General features: G+C 37.4%; 1 pseudogene; it reads right to left on the bottom strand.

Moving 5' to 3' along the window:
- Positions 1-5,603: 5,603 nt before the first annotated feature.
- LOC105991404 lies at positions 5,604-6,241 on the bottom strand (annotated as a pseudogene).
- Positions 6,242-12,835: the final 6,594 nt, after the last annotated feature.

Below are 12,835 nucleotides of genomic sequence, written 5' to 3' on the forward strand. Positions count from 1 at the left end.
TTTACATACAGAAAGAGTACTGGAAGGGAGATCAATAAATTAATGAGCAATTTAACTACTGACATTAAGAACTGCTATTTGGTGGAAGAACAAAAGAACAGGAAATCTGTGCTGAGGGCTCTAATACCCAGATCAAATGCCAGTTCCCAATGCTAAGACCCACACCAGATGTAAGACCAATGGGAAATCCCTGAAGAAAATGTCCTGAAAAAATATATATAAATTCTGATATTTTGATTAACTGTTCATGTTTGTCTTAATGGTTTTTTCAATTATGATAGTTTGGAATATGCATATTTGTGTAATGGAAAATAAGTGTTTATTTATGAGGCACTCTTTTGAGAGTACACACTCAAACAAAAAATCCATCAGAATAGACTCTAAAAACCTTTTCCCACAAGCTGGTTATAAGAGAGCAATCTCAAATATGTATTTGAGCCAGATTGTCTTTGCATGCATTCAATTATTTTATACAATGTCTCCAGAGGTCACAGCTCCTGAGAACATGTAAGATTTTCAAAAGTGCTATAGTGCTATGTAAGTTCAGAAACCATATAGTTGACATAGTTTTACACCATCTGTATCAATTATCTTCTTCTCCAAGTGGTATCAAATTTATCTATCTCCATAACTCAACTACCAAGAAACCCAGAACTCAGAGTCTAAGTCAGAGTTTTTCAAATTGTAGGTAACAGCACATTAAAAAGAGTCATGTCGGGCTGGGAAGGTGGCTCAGTGGTAGAGTGCTTGCCTTGCATGCATGAGGCCCTGGGTTCCATTCCTCAGCACCACATAAGCAAAAAGAAAAAAGCCAGAAGTGTTGCTGTGACTCAAGAGGTAGAGTGCTAGCCTTGAGCTGAAGAGCTGAGGGACAGTGCCCAGGCCCAGAGTTCAGGCCCCTTGACTAGACCCCCCCTCCCTGGGCACAAAAAAAGGGTCGTGTCTTCTGAACAAATGAAAGATAATAGGCAATCATAAATAGAAAAGCTGAACCTTTCAGACTAGATAATTTATACAGAAACATTGTATGTGGTGGTGTGGAATAGGTGTGTAGAGGGGATGTGTGGGTGTGCCTGTGTGGATATTTATTTGTGCTTGTATCAATTAGAGTAAAACTCTTGGGTGACTTACTGATAGATGAAATGGTGATCCCCAGTAGCTTTTCTAACGATAAACATGTTTCATGATTCATTTGTGGCCACTGTCTCACAAATACACATTTTGTTTTATCCACTTGAGATCTCATGTGATAGGCAATACAATTTCCCCCTTTTCATTTTTTTCTCATTGGATTAAGTTCTAGATTTATCTGCCTACCAACAGCAGCCTCTTAGTCCTCAGAACCTGACATGTAGCTAAGATTCCTCCCAATTGTGACTCCATCATCTCAACCAAACTTAGGCTCTACTTACTCTTCCTTAGGAGTAAATCTGAATGTCTTACTCTAGTTACTATGCTCCTCTAATTAACCCCATGGGAACACTCATTTTCCTCCTTCTACACTGAGGTAAAGGAGATCAGGGAAAATGAGGCATGGGAAATAGTAGCCAAAGATTAATAAATAGCTCACCACTATGAATGAACATCTTCAGTAAGAAGACATAAGAACTGCATTTGTCTTAACCCTTCCTTCTCTCATAAGCTGCAACTTTACGTAAAAGAAAAAAGAACAGGGCTCTCCCTCTGACCTTGATGGATGCTCGATGGGTCAGTGTGCTCTAATATTGAGCAAGGAAATCTCAAAAGAGAGATTTATTCTGGGAAAATGACTCATTAGGTTTAAAAAGTGTTAAGAAAAATATCTGTCTCAAGACAAACACCTGTGTTGTAGGAAGTGTTTAATAGAAACAATGACCCAAATTTGGAAGAAAGTTCAGACCTCAGAGACAAAAATTTAGCAGGCTACTGGGTCCATATGATAAAGCAGAGTTATAGCAAGAGTGATTAAACATAACAGATGTTAGAACCAAGGGGTACATTCATCCTAAGCAGAATTTGAGCTCAGTCCCAACTCTTCCTTTCTTAAAAAGTAAATATTACTGATGTCAAAATAACTAAAAGTAACACCTGTAGAGCACACACATCCTATTTTCTAAAGTCTGCCTCTGTTTTTCTACTTCTTTTTCTGTTATTAAAATGTTTTTATTATAGCTGGGCACTGGTGGCTCAAGCCTGTAATCCTAGCTACTCAGGAAGCTGAGATCTGGGGATGACGGTTCAAAGCCAGCCCAGGCAGGAAAGTCTGTGAAACTCTTATCTCCAATAAACCACCAGAAAATAAGAAGTGGCACTGTGGCTCAAGTGGTAGAGCGCTAGCCTTGAGCTGAAGAGCTGAGGGACAGAACTCAGCCCCAGTTCAAGCCCCATGACCACCACCACCAACAACAACAAAAAATGTTATAAAGGGGATGTACAGAGGAGTTATACTTTCATAAGTTAGCTTATATAAGTAGGATTTTTTTTTGCTTTTGATGGATTTTTTAATTTTCTTTATCTATTGTTATTGTAAAGGTGATGTACAGAGTGGTTATGGTTACATAAGTCAGATAAAGAGTGCATTTCCCTTCAATCCTTACCCACAAATTGTATAGTTTATTTTCAACATGGGGTCTAGTGAGTATCAGTCTGCATTTGTTCACTACGATTTCTGTGCCCCACCCCCTTAACCACCCAAAGACAGATAAATGAACAAACAAGACATAAAGAAATGAAAACAAAAATAGCAATGAAGAAAAAAAAGCACATGTTTCTACTTCTTGGAGTTTGTTTCAATAAATATTATTCTATATTGTCAGATGTACATAGCTATTACACTCACGTGATCCACTCCTAAGAACATCCTGATTTGGTCTCACTCTGTGTGAATGTCTAAAGACTTGTAAAATTTACCACGTCACAGTATATTTTCTTTTTTATAATCCAGTGTGTTTACTTGTTGATTTATAGGCACATTCTAGTTCCCACAAATGAAGGAAGCCATGCAACCTATGTTTCTTTGGGTCTGGCTTACTTCACTTAATATAATTCTTTCCAAGTCTTTCCATTTCGTTATGAATAGTAGGATCTCATTCTTTCTGATGGATGAGTAGAATTCCATTGTATGTATATCTCACATTCAGATTCTACCTCACCCCAGTTAGAATGGCCAATATCAAGAAAAATAACAATAACAGATGCTGGTGTGGATCTGGCCAAAACACCAACCCTGGTTGGTGAGAATGTAAACTTGTTCAACCGCTACAGAAAGAGCATGGCAGTTCCTCAGAAGACTACACATAGACCGTCCATTCAAAACCAGCAATCCCACTCCTAGACATTTATCTAATAGAACACAAACAAGGCCACACTAAAGATACCAGCAAAACCATGTTCATAGCAGCATTGTTTACCATAGCTAAGACATGGAATCAACCCAGAGTTACATGTGGGAGAGAGACTACAGGGAAAATTCAGCTTGGGGACCACTCATTCTAGTAGAGCCTGTGGAATTAAACATAACAATCTGCTCTAAAATACAAATGTGAAGCAACAACATTATAGATATCATGCACTGAAAGGCAATATTCAAGAGGAATGGAGTCACTGCTCCAACAAAGAGCAAAGCCAAACAAGAAAAATAATAGAACGACTGATAGCAAGAAGATACTCTCCACTGTCCCGGGTTCCATTTGCTGTGCACACGAGAGCCAGGTGAAGCTGTCTCCATGGTTTTCATGAGTTCAAATCAAACTTTGGTTCTTTCAAAGCCAGTGTAGGACAAAGTTAGTGAAGCCCAATCTGAAGAGAGGCCAGGAACAGTGGCTCCTTTTATGTGGGAGAAGTAGACAGGAGGCTCTCAGTCTAAGGACAGAACCAAGCAGAAAACTCAAAACATGAAAAAATGAAAACAAAAAAGTGGAATAGCCTATCTAAAAAAACATAACTGAAAATCAAAAGAGATGGGAGTGGCTCAAATGGTAGATCACCTACCTATCAAATGCAAGGTATTGAATACAAAGCCCAGTTTAAACACACACACACACACACATTAAAAATCATCTGCTAGAATTGCCTAAATAACGAAAATTATAATATATTAGGTATTACCTTTAGTTAGGACTGTCTGTGTTTTCTGATATATGTAATAGCACACTATTAGGACATAAACATTAGTTCATGGTTGATTTTATTACAGATGGGGAATGCATACTGAAGTTGAAAGTTTTTCTGTTGGATCAGATATTGTACTTTGCTTCCTTTCATGACATTGTTTGCTTGATGCAAAGGAAAATGAAGAAAACAATTAACAAAATCATAATAAAAGAAAGCACAATCAGTAGATTCAACTTATTTCTTTTTGGAAGTAGGCCGAGTTTGGGTGGGCCAAACTCTGTGTCGCAATGGATGTAATGTTGGTTGTTACAGACTCCTTGCATATTGCATGTCTTTATTGAACAAGTGCTCATCCACACTGATTTGTGGACACTTGTCCTGTTTATGCACACATATTGTGCACTACACTCTGTGCTATCTTTTACTTCACTAATATCAGATATGGTGATTCCCCAGTGGTAGTTGGTACCCCAGCAGGTGATATCACTGATAGCACAGTGGAATGATCGCTCACATTCTCACACACTCTCCCACAGAGGCTACTGGAGCTTTTACATTGTATGTAAAACACTGTGTTTCCACAGTTGCCTAAAGAGTCACCAGAGGTATTTGATTCCTTATAGCAACTCTGAGGCATACTCCTGGATTGCTCACCAAATATTCACAGTCATTGTATCTCTTTTCATGGCAGATCCCCTGTCCTGTCAACGGATCCCTTTCTGGACATACATATCTCTAGGACACTTCCACGGAGTTCCATTGCACCATTCAGGAAGATCACAATCTTTTTCTCTATACACCATGCCTGAAGGCAAGAAGTGACAATCTTTGTAACAGGACCCAGAAACACATTCGGCCCCCATTTTCAGACAACATGGATCATTTGCACACAAAATGTAAAGACCCACAGTCATACTCCTCCCCAACTTGAATTACACCATCTCCACAGTGCTTCGATGGAAGATGTCTAATGGGTTGGGTGAGTTGTGCATACAGCTCACTGTTGCAGCTGTTTTTCATAAAGCAGCATAACTGCAGTTGCTGAATTCAATGGAGAGATTTTCTGTTGGATCCATTACATGAAAATCCTCCCCACAAGTGCATGAACCTTGGTCATGTTCCATACCTAAGATATGACCTATCTCATGTGCTTCAATATGTCCAATGCTAATGAAATCATCTTCTAGGGGACTATCAGCTCTACAATTAAAAGTTAGATTACACACACTGTTCAGATAAGCTAAGCCAAAAAATTCACCAAAATTACATTTTGCAAAAAGATGCACACTACCACAGGGAATGCGATTATGAAGCTGTGTTCTCTTCCAAGTACAAAATTCTCACAGGACAGTGCATAGTTCTTCCAAAATCATGATGTTTCCTTTATTCCAGATTTCAAGTCCAAGTAAAGACACATTGATATCCACTGAACACAAAACAAAATTCATTCCATTGATAATGATGAATAATTCCTGGAGCACCTTTGTGGTATTTCTTTCCCAGTAAAGGAATCACTCATAGTCTATAACCAATGCTACTTCAATAAACCACCTGTGGGTCCACCAGCCTTCACAGCCGCTTTGCTTCAGCATGGAATTAGCACTATCTTGGAATTTCAGTTGCTGTGCTTTTTCTTCTTCTGTTAATGCACAGCTCATGGGAACAAAATGTATCTTCTCATAGTCTATCTTACAAACCAGATGTTCAGAGGAGTTAGATGGGCTCTTTGGCTTGATTTCATAAAGCATGTTATTTATTTGTAGTGTTCCTTGAAAACCTCCTAAACATGTGATAAGAGCTACCAGGGATTCTGGGTCCCCTTCCACATAACTTTGGTTGTAGTAGTCATTCTGGACAAATGGTTGATCTTCAAGGAGAGCTCCGTGGTCTGTGTAAATACAGAGAGGTGTCTGGATACTGAAAACTTCTTGATCTTTATGTGGACAATATGTCTCTGGGCCCCCAAAATAAATGTAGGTTATTGGACAGCCAGCCTGGATGCCTACTCCTTTAATGGTATCACCATTTCTGGGGGGCTGTGGTATTGAGCATACTCAATATAGGACCAGCCTGAAAGAAAGAGTAACACCTCCAGCCGCAGCTGCAGGACAGCAGTCCTTGTATGTATCAGAGACTCACCTTCAGCCATCATGGGCTATGAGAAAGGGAGTGATGGAACGAAAGGAGGAGTGCTGGCCTGTTTCTTCTCTTTCTCTTGGTTAGATGTAGCGCTGACCTTTACTTCAGATAGAGTCAATCCTTCACAACAACAGAATGAAAAGAAAAAAAAATGGAAAAGAACAGAGATAGCACAGCTAAATTATGACTATCTGGGGAGGGGGTGTTATGAGTTAATACAGATTAGCATTTGTCTCAAGACAAGAATTTATTGCATTAGTCATTAATTTAATTTTGGTGAGGCAAATTCAGACTGATGGTGTGAAAAGGACTAAATTGTTCATTCCAGAGCCTAGATGAAAGACACATGGGGATCACTGCACTATTTTCTAAGTGTGTGTGTGTGTGTGTGTGTGTGTGTGTGTGTGTGTAATCAAAGTATTTCCCCAGTATTTGTAACCAAAGTATCTTAATGGAAAGATGAGCATGCACCCTGTTTTGATGAGGTTATCTTGATTTGTACATATTGACTTGAAACACATATCAATAGTTGTCACTTTCAGTTTCATAAAAAAAAAACACTCAGTCCTATCAGTTAGAAGAAATACTAAACAAAATTCATGTTTTGTTGTTGTTGTTGTTGGTCATGGGGCCTGAATTCTGGGTCTGGGCGCTGTCCCTCAGCTTTTCAGCTCAAGGCTAGTGCTTTACCATTTGAACCATAGCACTACTTCTGGCTTTTTTCTGCTTATGTGATGCTGAGGAATTGAACCCAGAGGCTTATGCATACCAGGCAAACACTCTACCACTGAGCCACCTTCCCAGCCCCACATTGTTTTTTTTCATTGTCCTTAATAAGTATTTCCATGTAATGTTGTTTTATATTGTTTTATCTTCCTCCAGTCCCATAGAATTCCAAAGTATCATAGCATCAATTTTCTCTCAAAAGTATTAGAATATACTATAATGAATATGTTTCTACGATAAAACAATAAACAGTATGGAACTGGAGTGGGTACCTGGGTTCACAGATGGATGTTAATCAAAGGTGTTTATATTTGGTTATACCTGAAAATATGTTTTCAATGCCTCTAGCTATTTATAAAATGAGAAGAAAATCAAACTAAAAACGTGGAGGTGCCTGAATACTAGAGGCAAACCAAAGTGCCTTCAGAAATGAAAAGGGAGGAGAAAGCTTTGGAGAAGGCAATGTATTTGTAAGGGGCAAATGTATCAAATTCGCGGCCTTTATGATTGCAACATAATCAGTACTAATCCCAACCTGCAAATACATTTATCTCAGATATAAAGACTTTAGTTAGATTGGCCATGTGTGTGTGTGTGTGTGTGTGTGTGTGTGTGTGTGTGTGTGTGTGTGTGTGTGTGTATGTGTGTGTGTGTGTGTGTATGCTCCCATGTGTGTTTTTATAAGAAGTTGTATTGTCTTCACATGTGGGGGAAAAAACCCACATCTTTGTCTTTCTTGGTTTGGCTTTTTTTTCTCAGTATGTGTTTGGATAAAGCTATTGATAGAGAAGAAAGTAGTAAACATCAAATTCTTCAAGAATTGTGCAGAATAATTTGGGAGGTTAGTAGTAGAACAAAGAAAATATATAAATAATGGTCTGGTAGGATGCCTGGTAGTTTAAATTGACTTGGAAATAGCTTGACAACGTGCCAAACATCTGGTCTGTTCGTCAAATGGAGATTCTAAGGCTGAAATGTGTCTTCTCTACTGTGGTCTACATGATCATTTATAAACTTTGTAAAAAATATGACTTCCCCTTGAAGAAATATAAACAGAAAAAAATGATGACTGCTTTCCACAATCTTCCATGATTGATAGTGACACAGATTAGAGGGACTCACGTCTCCCTGGGTCCTGAGGAGGAGTTCAGATTGTTAAATGCTATCAAGCACTGTTAAATGCAATTAGAATTATTGGATCCATGTTGAGTTTGGCTCTGATAAAGATGCACTGTACACAAAAATGGACCTGTTAACTAGTAACCTGTTTGTACAACCATTCGTAGATTTTCAAAACATTAAAAGAATATGTAAAAATATCATCTCCTGCAAAAATACTCCCATGCTTTTAACAATCAGTGCCTTGGTTCAAGATTATTTCTTACTTTCTGAATTTCCTCAAGTCATAGGATCCTCAGCTGAAAATACACATCATATTGGTTTTACAGCTTATTTTTATTATTAAATTTTAATCATGGTGATTTAAAGTTGTAAAGCCAAGAAGTTATTTAATGCTGTGGGTACAGTGTTGATAAGTTTAATTAGATATTACTTTGTCATTTCACACCTGTGTCAGAAGATTTTTTTTAAAGCTGAACATTATCCTCATTGTTAATGTAAAATGAGTGTGATAATGGTTTAGCTAAACTAATCAAGTAACAGAGCTTTAGTGCACAAAATGCCAAAAGCTCAGAAGAAAATCTGTGAAAGAAACTATTGATGAGAGTATTGCTAAATTGTGAGTAAAATTATAACTTGTTGATCATGTCTGCTCTGATATGAGGTCACACTGTTGTGGGTAAAATAAAACCTACAAATTAATCAGAATTTATTTCTAAAAATTAATCATGTAAGGAAGGTCACAAAAAGACAAATTGAAATCATGTTTGAACATAGGCTGTCTCTGTAGTCATTACATTTATTTATTTATTTTTATGTATTGTGTTGTGGTACTGAGGACAGAACTCAGGGCTTTGCACTTGCTAGGCAAGTGTTCTGCTGAGCTGAATCCTTAACCCTACATTGCATTATTTTATACAATGACTTCAGAGTGGAGAGAATGTAACATTTCATTCATTAACTGGACTAGGATCATGATAGTATGGAAACCTCAGAATGAATTGTTACACATCATCTTTCAACAATTCTGTCGATTGTCACAGCTTTATGAAATTTATCACTTTCATTAGCCTAATCAACAGCTATCCCTGGCTCTGATCTAAAATCCAATTCAGCTTTTTAAAACTATGTGTAACTATATTAGACATATATATTATCTTAATGGTTGCTAACCAAATAAATACAGTATAGAAAGAAATGGTAAAGGACATACTCGTCCACGAAGTCTGCACAATTGTCAAAGAATCGTGGTGTGAGTATGTGTGTGTTCATGTGTGCATGTACACATGTGTGCTCATGTATTAATTATTGGTGCTTCTCTCCTTAAGACCTAAAGTCTAGAATAACCTACCAGGAGATGTAGTGATGATTCCCATGACAGCTTTCTTTATAACCCTCTCCATGAGTCATTTGTAATATTCTTCTCATGAACAATGTTTCATTTGTGACCTCACATGACAAAGAGAAACATATTCTCTCTTTCAATTGTCTGTTATTGGATTACGTTCTATTTAGCTGCCTAGAAACAAAAGCCTCTCTTAATCTATAGAATCTAACAAGAGAACAGGATTTCTCCCCACTGTACCTCCCCCACCTCAATGAAGCTGTTACTACCTACTTATTTCTCCTTATGAGTAAATCTAAATTCTCTGCCCTCACCTACTATGTTCTATTAATTGTTCAATAAGAATGATATAAATTCCATATATTCCTCATGCATTGTATATACTTACTATACCTTTTTTCATACTGATTTTCTGGTCTCAGCTCAACATTGAACCATATTATTGAATCCCTAAAGTATCTCCTTCCAAAAAATGTTCGAACCCATCTGAAAAAATCTCTATGCAATCTAGAAATCATCTCTTATCTGTATCTTTCTCCTTAAAGTCAATGACTGATTCAGAGACATTTCCTATCTGCACATATTTATGGACTGTAGAAAATTGCTACCTATTAGAAAGAATAAAATAATGCAGGGAAATGGATGGAAGCAGAACCTATCATGTTAAGTGAGGTTAGCCAAGCTCAGAGAGACAAATGGGACCTGTTCTCTCTGGAAAATTAGACCTAAAATACATTGGGATATGATAAATTATAGAGGATTCTATAGACTCACGCATAATGAGACAAAAAGAGAATGCTTTTAGGAGAGAAACTCAAAGCTGCAATGCCTAAGTGCCTCTTCATATTTATATAAAATAATATACATACTGAAATGAACTCCAAGAAGTAGAAAACAAAGGACTTTATTTTCTCTTTCTTCTTTCTTTTTTAAGTTTTTAGTTTTTGATGATTCTGTCTTCTTGATGTATCAGGTATCCAATTGAACAACTTTGGAAGGATTGAGGGGACGGTCCAGAATATGAGGGGAAAAGGGTGAAAAAGTGTAGCAGTGGAGCTCACTGGTCATTGATGAGAGTAAACTATACAACTCATAGGTAGAGATTGGAGGAAGGGACTCAGAGAGTGAAGTACAGTAGACACTGTATTAAAGAAAATGTACATGCAATTGTAATCTCTTTACTAACAATAAAGTAAATTAATAATAATAGAAAGAAAATGCAAAAATAAAATTTAAAACAGAAGCGGGTAAAAAATAGCATGAACTCGTTACCTTACTCATGTAACTGTAACCCCTCTGTAGAGTATCTTTACAATAAAAATAGATAATAAAAATAGCACGAGAACACATTTTTACAGTTAAAAATGACTAGATGGCAGCTTTCAAATTTTGGAAAAAAGCTATTTGTTTTTTCTATAGAATTAAGAGGAGTTTTGATGATTGCTGTAAGTTTGGTATTTTCCAGTGTCTTTCCATTGTAAATCTTAAACTTTCAGCTTTAAAACCTTCCTTGTTGGCTTTTTTGTGAATTTATCCTACCTTTCATCACAACTAGTTGTTTTTGTTTTTTGTCAGTTGTGGGGCTTGTTTATGGTAAAGGCTAGTGCTTTACCATTCTGATATTTTGGTGCTTAATTAGAAAGAAGAGTCTCATGGACATTCTTGACAGGACTGGCTTCTAACCATAACCCTTAGGTCTCAGCCACCTAAATAGCTAGGATTATAAGAGTGAGCCACTGGTGTCCAGGTAAGGATTACTTTTTAAAAAAGAAACTTCCATATTGTTTTACATAATGGCTGTGCTAATTTACATTTCCACCAATAATTTCAAAGGGTTAATTTTTTTTTGCCACATCTTCACCATCTTTTGTTTTTTTTGCCAGAGGGAGGAAGGAGGTGGAAATGAACATTCACCTTCCCCACCATTCAAAGGCCCTTGCAGAAGGCACGTTTCTTTTCTCACCTTATGGGGAATAGTTGCAGGTGTCAGTAGAGCTGAAGCATAAACAAAAGATAGCGGTGGGGCTCACAGTGACCAGTGCGTACATTTTGGTGGCTGCTTTGTATTCCTGCCATCAGAAGTGCACCGTGGGAGAGGCTAGCCAACAGCACCTGTCTTCAAGGACAGTCAACAGTTCCCTCAGGTGTGGCTATCTGGTTAGGTTTCCTAAAACCTAACACATGTTCTTTTTGAATTTCCTTCGTCTGGCTCATATATTAAACAAAGCCCTGGCCCTGCATGGCTCTAGATGTCAAGCTTCTACTCAGCCAACCTTCTGTGTACTCCTTAACTCTTCCCTAGGTAGCTAATTAACCATAGGGAGACAATCTAGTCCTACCCAGGCTCAGTGCTCATGTTGTTATAGTCCATAAATTCTCAGTGTTCTGCTTAAAACTATCTGAGTACAGAAGGTAAGCTTCACTCATTATGTGGCTCTTCTGAACTTGATGCCCAAACTATAACACTGGTCAGCCAGGGGAGGCAAACCACAACCCTTTCTGATAAGAGGCCAATGCAGTGCCTAGCCACAAGCTTTGCCTTATGTAGTATCTAACTGGTGATATTACAATACTGTGTAGTGAGGCAGGCAGAAGTTCCATCCAACTCAAAGACACTGCTAACAGCTCAACTCAACTAGAGTTTGGTCTACTATGATTCATCCCTCTGAGGTTTGGTCCAATCAGAATTCCAACCCAACAAGTCCATCTTCAAAGAACACTAGTAGAAACTGAAAGGCTGGAAACTTCCCCAAATGTTTATGGATACAAAATTTAATTTTAGGGGAATATGAACCCACCAACATAAAATAATATTCAATAACAGACCCCATAGAAGTGGAGTTCTATTAAATGATTGACCAAAAAAATATTCCGAATAAGTTCTCACAAAATAACTTAGGGAACTACAAGAAAATACGAGTATTGAATTAAACGAAACTTGGGAAATAATTCATAAATAAGGAAAGACATAGAAACAATTTTAATAGGAAAATGGAAATCCTGGAGCTGAGAATACAACTGAACAAAAACATTCAATAGAAAAGCTGTAACAGTGGTTGATTAAGCGAAGAATCAGTGAGCTTGTGTCTTCTGGCTTGATGCTCTCTAGTCAAATGACAGAAATGAAAAATAAAAAGAAAATAAAAAGAAAAGAGCCTATGAAAGTTATGATATATCATAAAGAGAACAAATGTACATACAAAAGGATTTCATGAGGAAAAAAAAAAGTAAAAGGATAAAAAAAAAACTATCTCTCCCAAATTGGGAAATATGATACCATTCAGGTACAGGAAGCTCATAGACCTCCAATCAAATTCAATCCAAAGAGAAATCTGCAAACATATAACAGATATCTAAAACATACCTTGAACTCAAAAAATTAAATCCCCCAACAACAAATCTTCAAAGAAACAA

The sequence above is a fragment of the Dipodomys ordii genome, unplaced genomic scaffold (assembly GCF_000151885.1).
Source record: "Dipodomys ordii isolate 6190 unplaced genomic scaffold, Dord_2.0 Scaffold4, whole genome shotgun sequence".
Lineage (NCBI taxonomy): Eukaryota > Metazoa > Chordata > Mammalia > Rodentia > Heteromyidae > Dipodomys > Dipodomys ordii.